Here is a 14,842-nt window from a genome sequence, read left to right on the forward strand (position 1 = left end):
CTTCCCCACTGTTTGAGGGCTGCCCCTTATGGCATTACTTTAGCTTGGAGAATGCCCTGGGGCAGAAAGTAGAAAGACACCCCCTCCCCACCAGCTCTTACTTGAGGTGGGATGCTGTTAGTTCAAGTCTGAGCTCTCTTGGACAATGCACTGAGCTGCAGGTGAAACCGGAGGGAGGCCGAGGGGACGTGTTAAAAATTGTGGAATAAATGAGAGTTTGCAGTGGAAGCTCTGGTCTCCTTTAGACTCTTTCATGCCTCAGTGCTGTAAACCATGCTCTAGCCTCAGCCTTGAATGCCTTTACACCTCTTTCTCTGCATGGCAAACTCCTATTCATCTTTCAAATCCCAGCTCAGAAGGCACTACCTCTAGGTAGCTGTCCTGATACTACCTCCACGGTTGCCTGATTCACACTGTAGTATAATTATCATAATTAAATATATTTGTACTGTCTCTTTTGATGGGGCTGTGACCATGTGTTCTGTCTTTCTTTTTTTAATCACAAAAAGCAGTTGACACATAGGAGATGCTGGATAACTGCTCAACCAATCCAATAGGGCTGCCATGGGCACCTGTAGCTTCAGCCTTAATAACGCTTTGGCTCAAATCCCAGCATGCCATAGGGAGGCATCTCGACATCAGGCTCTGACCCATTCAGTATGTTTGTTTGCCTAGCTTTTCCCAGGCCCCGCATTGGGTGCCACTGGGCAGAGTGAGGAGGTCTTGGTCCTTGCCTGCCAGAAGCTTGTAGTCTCCTAGGAAAGACCCGCAGCTGTGAGCACACATCCCAGACCATGGGTGGGAGCTGCACTGTAGCACGGGGCCAGAGGGAGGGAGGTTCCCAAAGCTGTGGAGCCCATCGGAGGGAGGTTCTCCTCCAGTCCTCACTGGCTGCCTCGTTCATGCCACCCCCCGACACACATCCATATAGCACCTGCCCTCAGGCACTCAGTGTCAGGCCCTGCAGATCTTACTGTCCCTCAATTCCTTTCCTTCCTCTCCGTCTCTACTGTTACTACCCTAGCACAGCAGTGTGTTTTGCTTGGGCCACCCTGACTGGTCCTTCTGCCTCCTGCCTTGTGCCGAACAATCCATTCTCCACCCAGCAGCTCATGCACCCCTGACCAAACGCACACACATCTGCCTCGTTGAAACCCATCAGGGGTTCCCAGCTGCCTCTGGGATGAGGTCCAAACCGGGTCCTCCAAGACCTTTCCCAACCCCTGCATCTCTGTGTTGTCTCTCTCATCACACTCTTGTCTTTCTCTCCACCTGAGCACCTTCCAGACTCTTCCTCATTCTTTCCTCAGATGTTGCCTCCTCCAGGAAGCCCTCCTGCACTGTGACTGGGATGGTTTAGATGCCCAGCCTCTGTGCTACTTTCCATAACTCCCCGAGCCTCCTTCTTTTCTGTACTTCTGAATTGTTTTTTTGGTTTTTGGTTTTTGTTTTTATCATTTCCTGGTTGTGTGTTTGACTTCCTGCTGGAGAACAAGCTGCTTGAGGACAGGGATTGGCTCTTTCTCTTGGTAATTCCAGCACACAGCAAGTGCCTTATTCAATACCTTTCCCTGCATATAATTCTTCTGGTCTTCATTTCCTTCTTTCTTTCTTTTTTATTGTCTCCCCATGCTCTCTCCCCCTTACCTGTCTCCACTGGTGCATCTACTTTTCCATGCTTCAAGTCTGTATGTCTGTGACCTCCCCACACCTCTTCACTAAACCTCTAGTGCCTACCTTTCCCACTCTGCCCCCTCCCCTCCTGGCACCCCCTCTGCTGCTCTTCATGTCTGGGTGTGGGGTTCTCCCCTCTCCACCTCCCCTTGACTTTCATGGTTTCTCTCTTCCTCCTGTCTCTCCTCCAGCTCTATCCTCCCACCACATCTGCTTGTTTTTGTCCTACAGCCCTTCTCATCTCTGTGTGTTTCCCTCTCCCTGTCCCTGTGGCTCTGTCTCTCTTCTCTGTCCCCCTCGCTCTCTTTCTTTGTCCCTCACCCCCTTTCTCCGTGGCCTCTGTACAACACACACAGGCTGACTCTGGTGTGGGAGAAATGCTGGGCTGCTCTCGGGGTGTCCTCTCTCACCCCATATCTGACAGGGGATGACCGGTGAGCCACCTGGAAGCAGGCAGGTCTGGGGCCTCTGAGAGCTGCATCCCTCACTGGGGATGCCTTCACCTGGGCAGCAGGCTCTTTGCTCTCAATCCACTCTAGGAGCTTGTGCGCCTGTGTGTGGGACTGGATGGATCCATATGTGTACTGCGCATAGGTGGGGGGTATGGAAATGGATGATGGAGGGAGGAGCCTCGTAAGTGGGCTCAGTGAGGGAAGCTCGGGGTCAGCCTCCCCAGAGCTCTGCTCTCCCCACTCTCCCTGGGGCCATGATGGCAAGCAGACACATTCACTCACAGGGAGGACAGATGGCTCAGCCTGGTAGGGCCCCCTGGCAGAGCCTGCACGTGCGTGCAGCCCAAAGACAGCTGTGCTCCAGAAACACTGTGCGCTCTCACATAGTGCAGTGGCCAAGTACCTGGCTCCGGAGCCGTAATATGTGGGTTCAAACCCCAGCTCCCGCACAATGTCATCAGGACAGTTGTTTGACCTCCTGGTACTCCATCTCCTTTTCTTCATCATGAAGATAAGAATAACTCTGGCCTCACAGAGCTGTTATGAGGTGTAAATGAGAGAAAGCACTTGGGGCAGTGTATCCAGTCCATAAATCCTGTTATTACTATGAGAAATCAACAGTGTTCCTTGAACAGTGTTCAATCCTTCAGTCCTCATAATTTGTAAGTCAGGGTGGACTAAACAACTATTTTTTAAAATTTGTAATTAATTTTTAATGTGAGAATATGCGTTATAGGGAAGAACATCTTGCCAATCATTATCAGCATCACTGTCTTCATCACCATCACCATCACTATCATCATCATCATTCTGTTAATCTATACAGTGCTTATTATGTGCCAAGAACCATTAATACTAATATAAATATAACATATGTGTGTGTGTTGGACTAAACAACTATTATCTTCCCCATTTCTCAGGAAAGGAAACTGAGGCTGGGAGAGATGATGCAGGTTGCCCAGGCTCACAGCTAACGTGTAGCAGAGTGCGCCCAGGGCCCAGGCCTGACTCCGTCTTTGCTGCACTTTCCACAACCCCAAGTATCTGCCTGAGCGTCTTGTGTATTAGGGTCCCTCCAAGGTGGGAGTCAGGAATCTGAGTTCTTGCTCAAGTGTTGCTGCCTGTAAGCATGTGGTTTACCAAAGCCCCATCTCCCAGCCAAGCCATGGTTCACTCTGGGATTACAAAACCCATCTACTTAAGAACTAGAAATTGGCAAACATTATATTTAACATGAAAAATGTTTGGGGAAAAAAAAAAAAAAAGGAAAGAAAAAGGAAAAAAAGCCTGCCATGCCACCAATAACCAACAGAAGGCGAAAGTAGTCCCTTGTACAGAGCCACTTGGGCCCTGGGAATTTCCAGCCTTTAGATCCTTTGGATCTAAACTTTGATAACACCCACATCAGTGGTTCTCAAAGTGTGGGTCTCAAACCAGCATCAGTTTCACACGCGGGCTTGTTATAAATGCAGATTTGTGGGGCTTCCCTGGTGGCGCAGTGGTTGAGAGTCTGCCTGCCAATGCAGGGGACACGGGTTCGAGCCCTGGTCCGGGAGGATCCCACATGCCGTGGAGCAACTGGGCCCGTGAGCCACAACTGCTGAGCCTGCGCGTCTGGAGCCTGCGCTCCGCAACAAGAGAGGCCGCGATAGTGAGAGGCCCGCGCACCGCGATGAAGAGTGGCCCCCGCTTGCCGCAACTAGAGAAAAAAAGCCCTCGCACAGAAACGAAGACCCAACACAGCCAAAAATAAATAAATAAATGCATAATTGTGAGCCCTGCACCAAGTTTACTGACTCAGGGTCCAGCAGTATGTTTAAATAGGCCCTCCAGGGGATTCTGAGAATCACTGATTTACATCATAAGGTATGGTGAGCACCCCATCAGATAAATTCTATGTCCCAGGTAATATAGTTGAATTTTAACTTGGCCTTCAATATCTTAACCAGCGGCTTTCAAAATCTTTCCTCTGAGGACAAGATTACAAGTATGGCAGGGGGCAGAAAGGTGACAGCAGGTGCCTGAAACAGCTCCAGCAAGGGACTGTAGCTTTGACGTTTCCTGCTTTGGCTTGAAATTGTGTGCAAACTTAGTGGCTCCAGGTACTGTCCTGGTTTAGCCCCACTTGCTTCTCTGAGGTTGAACCTGAAGTTACACCCAGGAGTGGAAATGGCAAGTATCCTGACAGGCTCGTGGGAGAACAAGGGTGGGGTCTCAGAGCCTGGAAGCAAGGTCTTGGAGATCCACTTAGAGTCCAGCAGCCTCTCCCCAGATGCCCCTCAGCCAGACCAGCCCTTAGCAGGGCCCCCCTGGTCCTGCTCACCCCTGGCCCTCTGTGCCTGCCCCCAGGACGGCTCTCCTCCATTCTCCTCCTGGCTGGCCAGATCTGGCTACACTTCAGGGCTCAGCAGAAAGCCGCAGGGATACTCTGTCCCTTCCCTCCACTGCGCTCCCAGAACTTAGCAGCTCTTCCATGTTAAATACCCCGAGGCCTCTGCCACTGCTGCATCTCAGTCCCTCATTCTTTGTAAAGAACAGGCTTTGGACCAGATGGTCGCCAAGGCCTTCTCTGCCTGCTCCAAGCTGTTCTGAACTCTAGTGCACAAGAACAACTCTTACCTCTCTCAGTCAAATCTGCCCTTAGCATGTGCAGGGCCTTGTGTCTGCGGGACCCTTGTTAAAAAACAAAATTCAACTGAGTAAACTTGAAGATCTAATTGGCTTTATTAGGTGATTCATGAATCGGCAGCATCCTATCTTGCAACTAGAAGGGTGCTCCGAGGGGTTGTACAAAATGGAAGGTTTTTATAGAAAGACAGGCGAGGCAATTCACAAAAGAAAAGAGGGGATTATTTTTAGGTCAGGACGTCCTCTTTTTGTAGGGAAGGGACTGGCAAGGGTTTTATCATGCAGATTGCCTCTTTTTCCTCTGGGGCCTGGAGAGGGCCTACGTGACAGATTACCTCATTGTTGGTGACCAGAAAATTCCAGACTGGTTTATTATGATTACATTTCTGGTGAAGACTGAAGCTGCAATTAGCTTAGGTATTCAATCTAGGTTTGGTATCATGGGCTTTAGCACAAGCGACGCCATTTGGGGCATGCGGTTTTTCTCTTTAACACCCCTGTCTAGATCAACAATTTGATGTTTAAATATAATACAAAATTCTTGGCCCTTATGAGGTATTGTGATTTATCAACAAATGGGTAGAGAAAAGGTCTTAACATATTTGTTTATTGTCCAATCAGTGCACGTGAAGATTCTTTGTAGGATCCAAGAACCGGCTTTTCCTGTTCAGGTCCAGGAACCATCTCTTCATGTTCTTTATTGTCAAATATGTCATTCCTGGTTAATTTCCTTTCTTCCATCATGAAAAAAAAAGAAGTGAGAATGCTGTTATTATGCACAATGCCATGGCTCACAGGAACCTGTTTGTATCGAAACAACGTGGATGTTTTTGCCTCTGCAGTTTCCTGCTACCCTTTACTTAATGCTGGTGGCAGCCTTACTCCTGACCCTGCATCATCCAATGTATTGCCATGAATCCTGGTTTCCAGTGACTCTCTCAAAGGGTCAGCTTCACTGGTGATGACCATAAATGCAAGTCTTACCCAATGTGCCGGAGAATGAGAAGGATCAGTTGTTTTCTAGTCATAAATTGACCATTCAGAATGTTCGGGTGTAAATAACAAACGCTTTAGGCCATAGAAGACTGCAATGGGGTGGGGGATGCCCTGGGCGCTCTTGGAAATTAGCACCAGGGTAAAGGATGCTTGCTGCCACCCCTGCCACTCTTGGGGCTGTATAGGCCGGAGGTGACACCATCATCAAAGCATAGATGGGCAAGAGCCACGGCACAGACCCACACACGGGGCTCAAGCCCAAGGGTCAGCAGTGGACTAATGGTAGCCCAGAAGCCGGAACTTGTCCTGAGTCTGATGTGAGGATCACTCAAAATCAGCACATCAGCACCATTCCAGTGGCCCAATCTCGCAGGATCTCAATCCTGCAAGAGCAATATGCCACCAGCCAGGCTGCGGGAACAACCAGCTCACCAGACCACCCTCTTAGACCTGGAGCTTGGCCCCAAGGGCTCTAGGACAGCTCCCCGCTGTGTGTGAATCCTGGGGGTGCTGGTGGAGGGTTATTGCACCAACTCCATGTCTAGGGGAAAGGTCGGAGAATACCCAAGGGAGAGAAATGGGGGCCCCAGGCAGGGTCCAGTCCAGGCTCTCAGGCACCTTGCCTAGATGGCACTGTTGGCCCCAACAGGTCCAGGTACTTGTGTTCTCCTCAGCAAAGCTGGGGCAGCCTCAGCTTCCAAGACTTCACTGAACCCCAGGGAAGAACCAAAGGAGAGCTTGAAAGCACCCCTACTTTCCTACTTGGGGTTCCCCAGGCCCTCTGACCAGCCCAGTTTGTGGGCACTTTGCTTATTTCCAACATTTTAGCCCCTGGTCTTGTCTCAAAGTAAGGACAACAGTTTATGAATCACCACCCAGAAGTTTCCCCTAAAGTCTTACAGTTTCATGATCAAGACCTACAATAGCCCCTAACACATTCTATGGGTCCAGAATTACCCTGATATCAAATCCAGACAAAGACATCACAAGAAAAGGAAGTTACAGACCAATATCTCTTATGAATATAGATGGTCTAAGTTCTAAATAATTGTTGTGTTACATGCAGACATTTGATCCTTCCAACAACCCCATGAAGTTGCACCCATTTTTCAGGTGGGAAAACTAAGGTGCGGAGGCTAAGTGACTTACATGCAGTCATACAGCTTCGAGTGGCTGAGCCAAGATTCAGACTTGTTTCCAACTCCAGCTCCTTCTATCACACCACCCAACCAGCCACAGAGGGAAATAGAAACAGCTGACCCTGCAGGTTTGTCCCTTCATTTCAGTGTCACCTCTGCAAGACTCCTTTCTCAGGTGATTCACCAGAGTAGCCTCTCCCTGCAGGTGAGACCCTTCCCCAAGCCTGCTGTGAAGGGCAGAGGCCCCACTGGAAAATGACTCCTTAGCCAAAGAACACACATCAGCTTGCACACTGTGAGAGTTATGTGTGTAGGAATGCAGTGGAGTGGGAGGCAATCTGTCACTACCTGGGCAAGGCCTTTAACCTCTATGTACCTCAGTCTCCTCATCTGCTAAATGGGGCCTAAACTCCAAAACACTGACAACACTGAATGCTGGTGAGGATGTGAGGCCATGGGGACTCTCATTCATTGCTGGTGGGATGCAAAATGGTACAGTCACTTTGGAAGACAGTTTGGCAGTTTCTTATCAAACTAAACCTATCCTCACCATACAACCCAACAACTGCACTCTTTGGTATTTATGCAGAGGAGTTGAAAACACATCCACACAAAACCCTACACATGGATGTCTATAGGAGTAGGCAGCTTTATTCATAACTGCCAAAACTTGGAAGCCACCAAGATATCTCTTAGCAGGTGATGGATAAATAAACTGTGGTGCATCCAGACAATGGAATATTATTCAGCATTAAGGAAATAAGCTATCAAGTCATAAAAAGACATGGAGGAACCTTAAATGCGTATTACACAGTGAAAGGAGCCAATCTGAAAAGGTTATATACTGTATGATTTCAACTATATGACATTCTGGAAAAGACAAAACCATAGAGACAGTAAAAAATCAGCAGTTGGGGTTAAGGGCAGGAAAGAATGAAGAGGAGGAGCACAGAGGATTTTTAGGGCAGTGAAAGTACCCTGTATGATACTGTAATGGTGGATACATGTCATTATACATGTGTCAAAACCCATAGAACATACAACGCCAAGAGTGAACCATAATACAAACTACGGACTTTGTGCGATCATCATGTGTCAAGGTAGGCTCGTGGATTGTAACAAATGGGGCGATGTTGATAGTGGGGGGCTGGGTCTGTGTGAGGGCAGGGGGTATATGTGAAAGCTCTGTAATTTCTGCTCAATTTCGCTGTGAACCTAAAACTGCTCTAAAAAATAAAAATCTATTTTTAAAAGTGGGGCAAAACCACCCAGGTCTCAGGCTGGGATAAAGAAGCTAATGCCAGTGGAAACAGTTTGCAGACGGCAAATTGGTTTGCTGATATAAGAGATTGATACTGTTATGTGTTTAAATCCCAGCTGTGCCAGAGCTCTGCAGTGGGAGTTCAGGTCAGTCATTTTGACTTTTGCATCCCAATGGTCTTTGCTGCAAACCAAGACGATAATGCTTGTTCTTCGTTCCCATCCCCATGACAACCTCTCAGATTGTAAGTGGCAAGTTACGATGATAATGATGATGATGGTGGGAGTGCTGGTGGTGGCCACCATTTATGCCCAGACACTGTGTTAAGCCCTCTATACACATTATCTCATTTAATCCTTACAATTGTCCTGATTTTACTGATGAGAAACTGAAGCATGGGGTTGGGGGAAGAGGGGAGGGTTGGGGGGTGGAGGACAGGCAACTTGCCCTGGGTCACACAGCTGGTCAGCGGCGAAGTAGTTTCTGGAAGAGTCAGTGCTTGTACTCAACCGTCAGCTTTGCCCCCACGCCGCCCAGGCTGACCCTGGAGGGCACCCCAGGTGGTGGCCCCATTGCCTAATGACTGGGGACCGGCTTCATAACAAATGATGGCCATGTCCAACATTTCTGTAGGACTTACTATAAGCCACGACTATTCTTAAACATGTGACCTGCCCTGTTCCTCTTAGTTCTTAGAGTAACTCCACGAGGTAGGTACTATCATTATGCCCATTTTACAGATGAACAAACTGAAGCCGACAACTCAAAGAACAGAAAATGTCAGACCCAAGAGGGAATATGGGGATCAATTGGTCCGAGTCCTTTACTGGACATTCTGCTTCCCCCAGGTGAACTTGGGTCCTCCAGCTGCTGCAAGGTCAGTTGAGTCAGGTGTGAGTGAGTGAATGAGTGTGTGTGTGTGTGTGTGTGTGTGTGTGTGTGTGTGAGTGTGTGTGTGTGTGTGTCTATAATGCCCACTTTGCTGTGTTGTTGCTGCAACACTTCCATTTGGGACCCACCAAATCAATAGCCAAGAGAGGCCACACCTGGGCCTCCAGAGCCCTGCCCTCTGCTGTATTCACCCCGGGAGCTCATGGCAGTACAGGTCCCATCCCCCACCCAGAACAATTTTTTGTCCCCATATTCCAGGCCGGGGAAGCAAAGTGAGGAGCTTGGAGCCTAACTTGCCTCTTAATCACAGAGGAGGCCTGTGGAACAGGAATGGGCCCCAGTGGGAGGACAGGGCAGCCAGTAGCCCAGGGAAGCAAACCATCCAGGGCCAGCAAGTCCATTCAGCATCCTGACTCCCAGCAGGTGTGACCCGAGGCTGGAGGGGAGGGGAGGGGCCAGCATCCCTATGGGCACCTCCTCTTGGTATCCACTGGATCCAAGACTGGATTTTAAGTGGACCCCTTAAACTGGACCCCTCAGAGAAGACGTTCTGTGTGGTGATCAGGAGCAAAAGGCTTTAGCAGCACCCAGATCTGAGTCCAAATCCTGTCTCTGCTACTCCCTGGCTCTGTGACCTTGGTAGAATTACTTAGCCTCTCTGGGCCCCAGTATCCTCCTCTATCTAATGGGGATAAGGACAGAAGCCACCTCACAGAGCAAAGTCTGGTCTGTACCTGGCCTGGGTCAGGGGCTTAGAACATATTAGCCTCTTTCAGGTATAAAATGGGATTCCTAATAGTACCTGCCTTGTCATCAAGGTTAAATGAGTAACACACATAAAAAGTGCTTAGGAAGGATCCTGGCACAGAGAAAGGGCTGGCTTTTTATTATTAACATCCTCCTTCTCCCTGCCCCTTCTCCCCATCCAAGTAGGGCACCTAGGCCATGGGGATGGTGGCTGCTTGACTTTAGGCTACAAAGTGCAAAGCTGGCATTGTTCTCAGCTGCCTCCCATTGGCTGTGGAGAAAAGATAGGGCTGCGGGAATTCTTTAACACCAGTTAGCACCGTGAGGCTCCCTTCTGCTCTCACCCTGGTCTGCCTCCCTGCTGGCTGGGGGCCTGGAACCACGTGGCAGAGGAAGCAGCCAGGCCGGAGGAGGGGGGATATTGTGGAACCATCGGTTAAGGCTGGGGGCGCCAGCGGAGCCCCGGCAGGTATTATTCCTAGAATGCAGGAATTATCCAGAAGGAAGTGAGGTGGGCGTGGAGCCTGGGGCGGGCCTGTTCTTCAGGGCTTTAGATAAATGCCTCTCCCAGTCAGTCACCCTCCTAGTGCATCTGATACCCAGAGTGAGGGGATCATCCCTTCCTCTTATAATCTTGCACCGAAAGAAATCATAAAAATGGCTGGAAAAAATGCAGACGGTGAAAATGTTTTTTGAACTTCATATATATCCATGCCAATAAAAAGTTTTTTAATAAAAACACAAAAAAGGAAAATAGTACTTATTAATACTTTCTAACTACATTAACGTGTTTTTGAAAATGGGGAAAAACTTATATTTCTATACTAGTCACAGTGGCAAATAAAAACATTACAGTTTCTGTAAATCTGTGAATGACCATGTCCAAATTGATCTTCTCAAATTCATGTTCAGTGAACAGTAAAGCCATATTTGCCCATCTATCTTTACTCATAATTCATTAAAGAACTTCATTAATTTAATATAATTTTTTTTGAATTTGAAACGATTTTATCTCATCATAAAGAATATAGAAACATTATAACCAGCCATTCCAAATGAGTCAAAATATTTTTCTCTTTTGATAGAGTTCTATGTATACATATATACATAATAAACTAAAACATATATATCTGTGTAGACACAAACTATTTGTTTATTTATAATTATCTATTTATTATCTATATATATGTACACAGAATTTAAGACTTAATCCTGAGGTTATAAAGTTTCATTTTATTTATTTATTTATTTATTTTACAACTTTTTTAGAGTATAATTACTTTACAATGGTGTGTTAGTTTCTGCTGTATAACAAAGTGACTCAACTATATGTATACATATATCCCCATATCCCCTCCCTCTTGCATCTCTCTCCCACCCTCCCTATCCCACCCCTCTAGGTGGTCACAAAGCACCGAGCTGATCTCCCTGTGCTATGTGGCTGCTTCCCACTAGCTATCTATTTTACATTTGGTAGTGTATATATGTCAATGCCACTCTCTCACTTCGTCAGAGCTTACCCTTCCCCCTCCCTGTGCCCTCAAGTCCATTCTCTACATCTGCGTCTTTATTCCTGTCCTGCCCCTAGGTTCTTCAGAACCATTTTTTTTTTATTTCATATGTATGTGTTAGCATACGGTATTTGTTTTTCTCTTTCTGACTTACTTCACTCTGTATGACTGACTCTAAGTCCATCCACCTCACTACAAATAACTCCATTTTGTTTCTTTTTATGGCTGAGTAATATTCTATTGTATACATGTGCCACATCTTCTTTACCTATTCATCTGTCAATGGACACTTAGGTTGCTTCCATGTCCTGGCTATTGTAAATAGTGCTGCAATGAACATTGTGGTACATAACTCTTTTTGAATTACGGTTTTCTCAGGGTATATGCCCAGTAGTGGGATGGCTGGGTCGTATGGTAGTTCTATTTTTAGTCTTTTAAGGAACCTCCATACTGTTCTCCATAGTGGCTGTATCAATTTACATTCCCACCAACAGTCCAAGAGGATTCCCTTTTCTCTACACCCTCTCCAGCATTTATTGCTTGTAGATATTTTGATGATGGCCATTCTGACTGGTGTGAGGTGATACCTCATTGTAGTTTTGATTTGCATTTCTCTAATGATTAATGATGTTGAGCATCCTTTCATGTGTTTGTTGGCAATCTGTATATCTTTTTTGGAGAAATGTCTATTTAGGTCTTCTGCCCATTTTTGGATTGGGTTGATTGATTTTTTGATATTGAGCTGCATGAGCTGCTTCTATATTTTGGAGATTAATCCTTTGTCAGTTTCTTCATTGGCAAATATTTTCTCCCATTCTGAGGGTTGTGTTTTCGTCTTGTTTATGGTTTCCCTTGCTGTGCAAAAGCTTTTAAGTTTCATTAGGTCCCATTTGTTTATTTTTGTTTTTATTTCCATTTCTCTAGGAGGTGGGTCAAAAGGGATCTTGCTGTGATTTATGTCATAGAGTGTTCTGCCTATGTTTTCCTCTAAGAGTTTTACAGTGTCTGGCCTTACATTTAGGTCTTTAATTCATTTTGAGTTTATTTTTGTGTATGGCATTAGGGAGTATTCTAATTTCATTCTTTTACATGTGGCTGTCCAGTTTTCCCAGCACTACTTATTGAAGAGGCTGGCTTTTCTCCATTGTATACTCCTGCCTGCTTTATCAAAAATAAGGTGACCATATGTGCGTGGGTTTATCTCTGGGCTTTCTATCCTGTTCCATTGATCTATATTTCTGTTTTTGTGCCAGTACCATACTGTCTTGATTACTGTAGCTTTGTAGTATACTATGAAGTCATGGAGCCTGATTCCTCCAGCTCCATTTTTCTTTCTCAAGATTGCTTTGGCTATTTGGGGTCTTTTGTGTTTCCATACAAATTGTGAAATTTTTTGTTCTAGTTCTGTGAAAAATGCCAGTGGTAGTTTGATAGGGATTGCATTGAATCTGTAGATTGCTTTGGATAGTATAGTCATTTTCACAATGTTGATTCTTCCAATCCAGGAACATGGTATATCTCTCCATCTGTTTGTATCATCTTTAATTTCTTTCATCAGTGTCTTATAGTTTTCTGCATACAGGTCTTTTGTCTCCTTAGGTAGGTTTATTCCTAGGTATATTATTCTTTTTGTTGCAGTGGTAAATGGGAGTGTTTCCTTAATTTTACTTTCAGAATTTTCATCATTAGTGTATAGGAATGCGTGAGATTTCTGTGCATTAATTTTGTATCCTGCTACTTTACCAAATTCATTGATTAGCTCTAGTAGTTTTCTGGTAGCATCTTTAGGATTTTCTATGTATAGTATCATGTCATCTGCAAACAGTGACAGCTTTACTTCTTCTTTTCTGATTTGGATTCCTTTTATTTCTTTTTCTTCTCTGATTGCTGTGGCTAAAACTTCCAAAACTATGTTGAATAATAGTTGTGAGAGTGGGCAACTTGTCTTGTTCCTGATCTTAGTGGAAATGGTTTCAGTTTTTCACCACTGAGAACGATGTTGGCTGTGGGTTTGTCATATATGGCCTTTATTATGTTGAGGTAGGTTCCCTTTATGCCTGCTTTCTGGAGAGTTTTTAACATAAATGGCTGTTGAATTTTGTCAAAAGCTTTTTCTGCATCTACTGAGATGATCATATGGTTTTTATTCTTCAATTTGTTAATATGGTGTATGACATTGATTGATTTGCATATATTGAAGATTCCTTGCATTCCTGTGATAAACCCCACTTGATCATGGTGTATGATCCTTTTAATGTGCTGTTGGATTCTGTTTGGTAGTATTTTGTTGAGGATTTTTGAATCTATGTTCATCAGTGATATTGGCCTGTACTTTTCTTTTTCGGGGTCATCTTTGTCTGGTTTTGGTATCAGGTTTATTGTGGCCTCGTAGAATGAGTTTGGGAGTGTTCCTCCCTCTGCTATATTTTGGAAAAGTTTGAGAAGGATAGATGTTGGCTCTTCTCTAAATGTTTGATAGACTTTGCCTGGGAAGCCATCTGTTCCTGGGCTTTTGCTTGTTGGAAGATTTTTTAATCACAGTTTCAATTTTAGTTCTTGGGATTGGTCTGTTTATATTTTCTACTTCTTCCTGGTTCAGAGTTGGAAGGTTGTGCTTTTCTAAGAATTTGTCCATTTCTTCCAGGTTGTCCATTTTATTGGCATGGAGTTGCTTGTAGTAATCTCTGATGATCTTTTGTATTTCTGTAGTGTCAGTTGTTACTTCTCCTATTTCATTTCTAATTCTGTTGATCTGAGTCTTTTCCCTTTTTTTCTTGATGAGTCTGGCTAATGGTTTATGAATTTTGTTTATCTTCTCAAAGAACCAGCTTTAAGTTTTATTGATCTTTGCTATTGTTTCCTTCATTTCTTTTTCATTTATTTCTGATCTGATCTTTATGATTTCTTTCCTTCTGCTAACTTTGGGGGTTTTTTGTTCTTCTTTCTCTAATTGCTTTAGGTGTAAGGTTAGGTTGTTTATTTGAGATGTTTCTTGTTTCTTGAGGTAGGCTTTTATTGCTATAAACTTCCCTCTTAGAACTGATTTTGCTGCATCCCATAGGTTTTGGGTCGTCGTGTTTACATTGTCATTTGTTTCTAGGTATTTTTTGAATTCCTCTTTGATATCTTCAGTGATCTCTTGGTTATTTAGTAGTGTATTGTTTAGCCTCCATGTGTTTGTATTTTTTACAGTTTTTTCCCCCTGTAATTGATATCTAGTCTCATAGCGTTGTGGTCAGAAAAGGTACTTGGTATGATTTCAAATTTCTTAAATTTACCAAGGCTTGATTTGTGACCCAAGATATGATCTATCCTGCAGAATATTCCATGAGCACGTGAGAAGAAAGTGTATTTTGTTGTTCTTGGATGGAATGTCCTATAAATATCAATTAAGTCCATCTTGTTTATTGTGTCATTTAAAGCCTGTGTTTCCTTATTTATTTTCATTTTGGATGATCTGTCCATTGGTGAAAGTGGGGTGTTAAAGTCCCCTACTATGATTGTTGTTACTGTCAATTTTCCCTTTTATGGCTGTTAGTGTTT

General features: G+C 45.0%; 1 long non-coding RNA gene across 1 annotated transcript in view; it reads right to left on the bottom strand.

Annotated features, from left to right (window-relative positions):
* Positions 1 to 5,375: 5,375 nt before the first annotated feature.
* LOC130707650 (uncharacterized) overlaps positions 5,376 to 14,842 on the bottom strand; it is a 70,025-nt gene continuing 60,558 nt past the window's right edge. Inside the window, exon 3 of the long non-coding RNA XR_009007648.1 lies at positions 5,376 to 5,488. This is a non-coding gene — a long non-coding RNA (uncharacterized LOC130707650). The remainder of the gene's footprint in view (positions 5,489 to 14,842) is intronic.

The sequence above is a fragment of the Balaenoptera acutorostrata genome, chromosome 3 (genome assembly GCF_949987535.1).
Source record: "Balaenoptera acutorostrata chromosome 3, mBalAcu1.1, whole genome shotgun sequence".
Lineage (NCBI taxonomy): Eukaryota > Metazoa > Chordata > Mammalia > Artiodactyla > Balaenopteridae > Balaenoptera > Balaenoptera acutorostrata.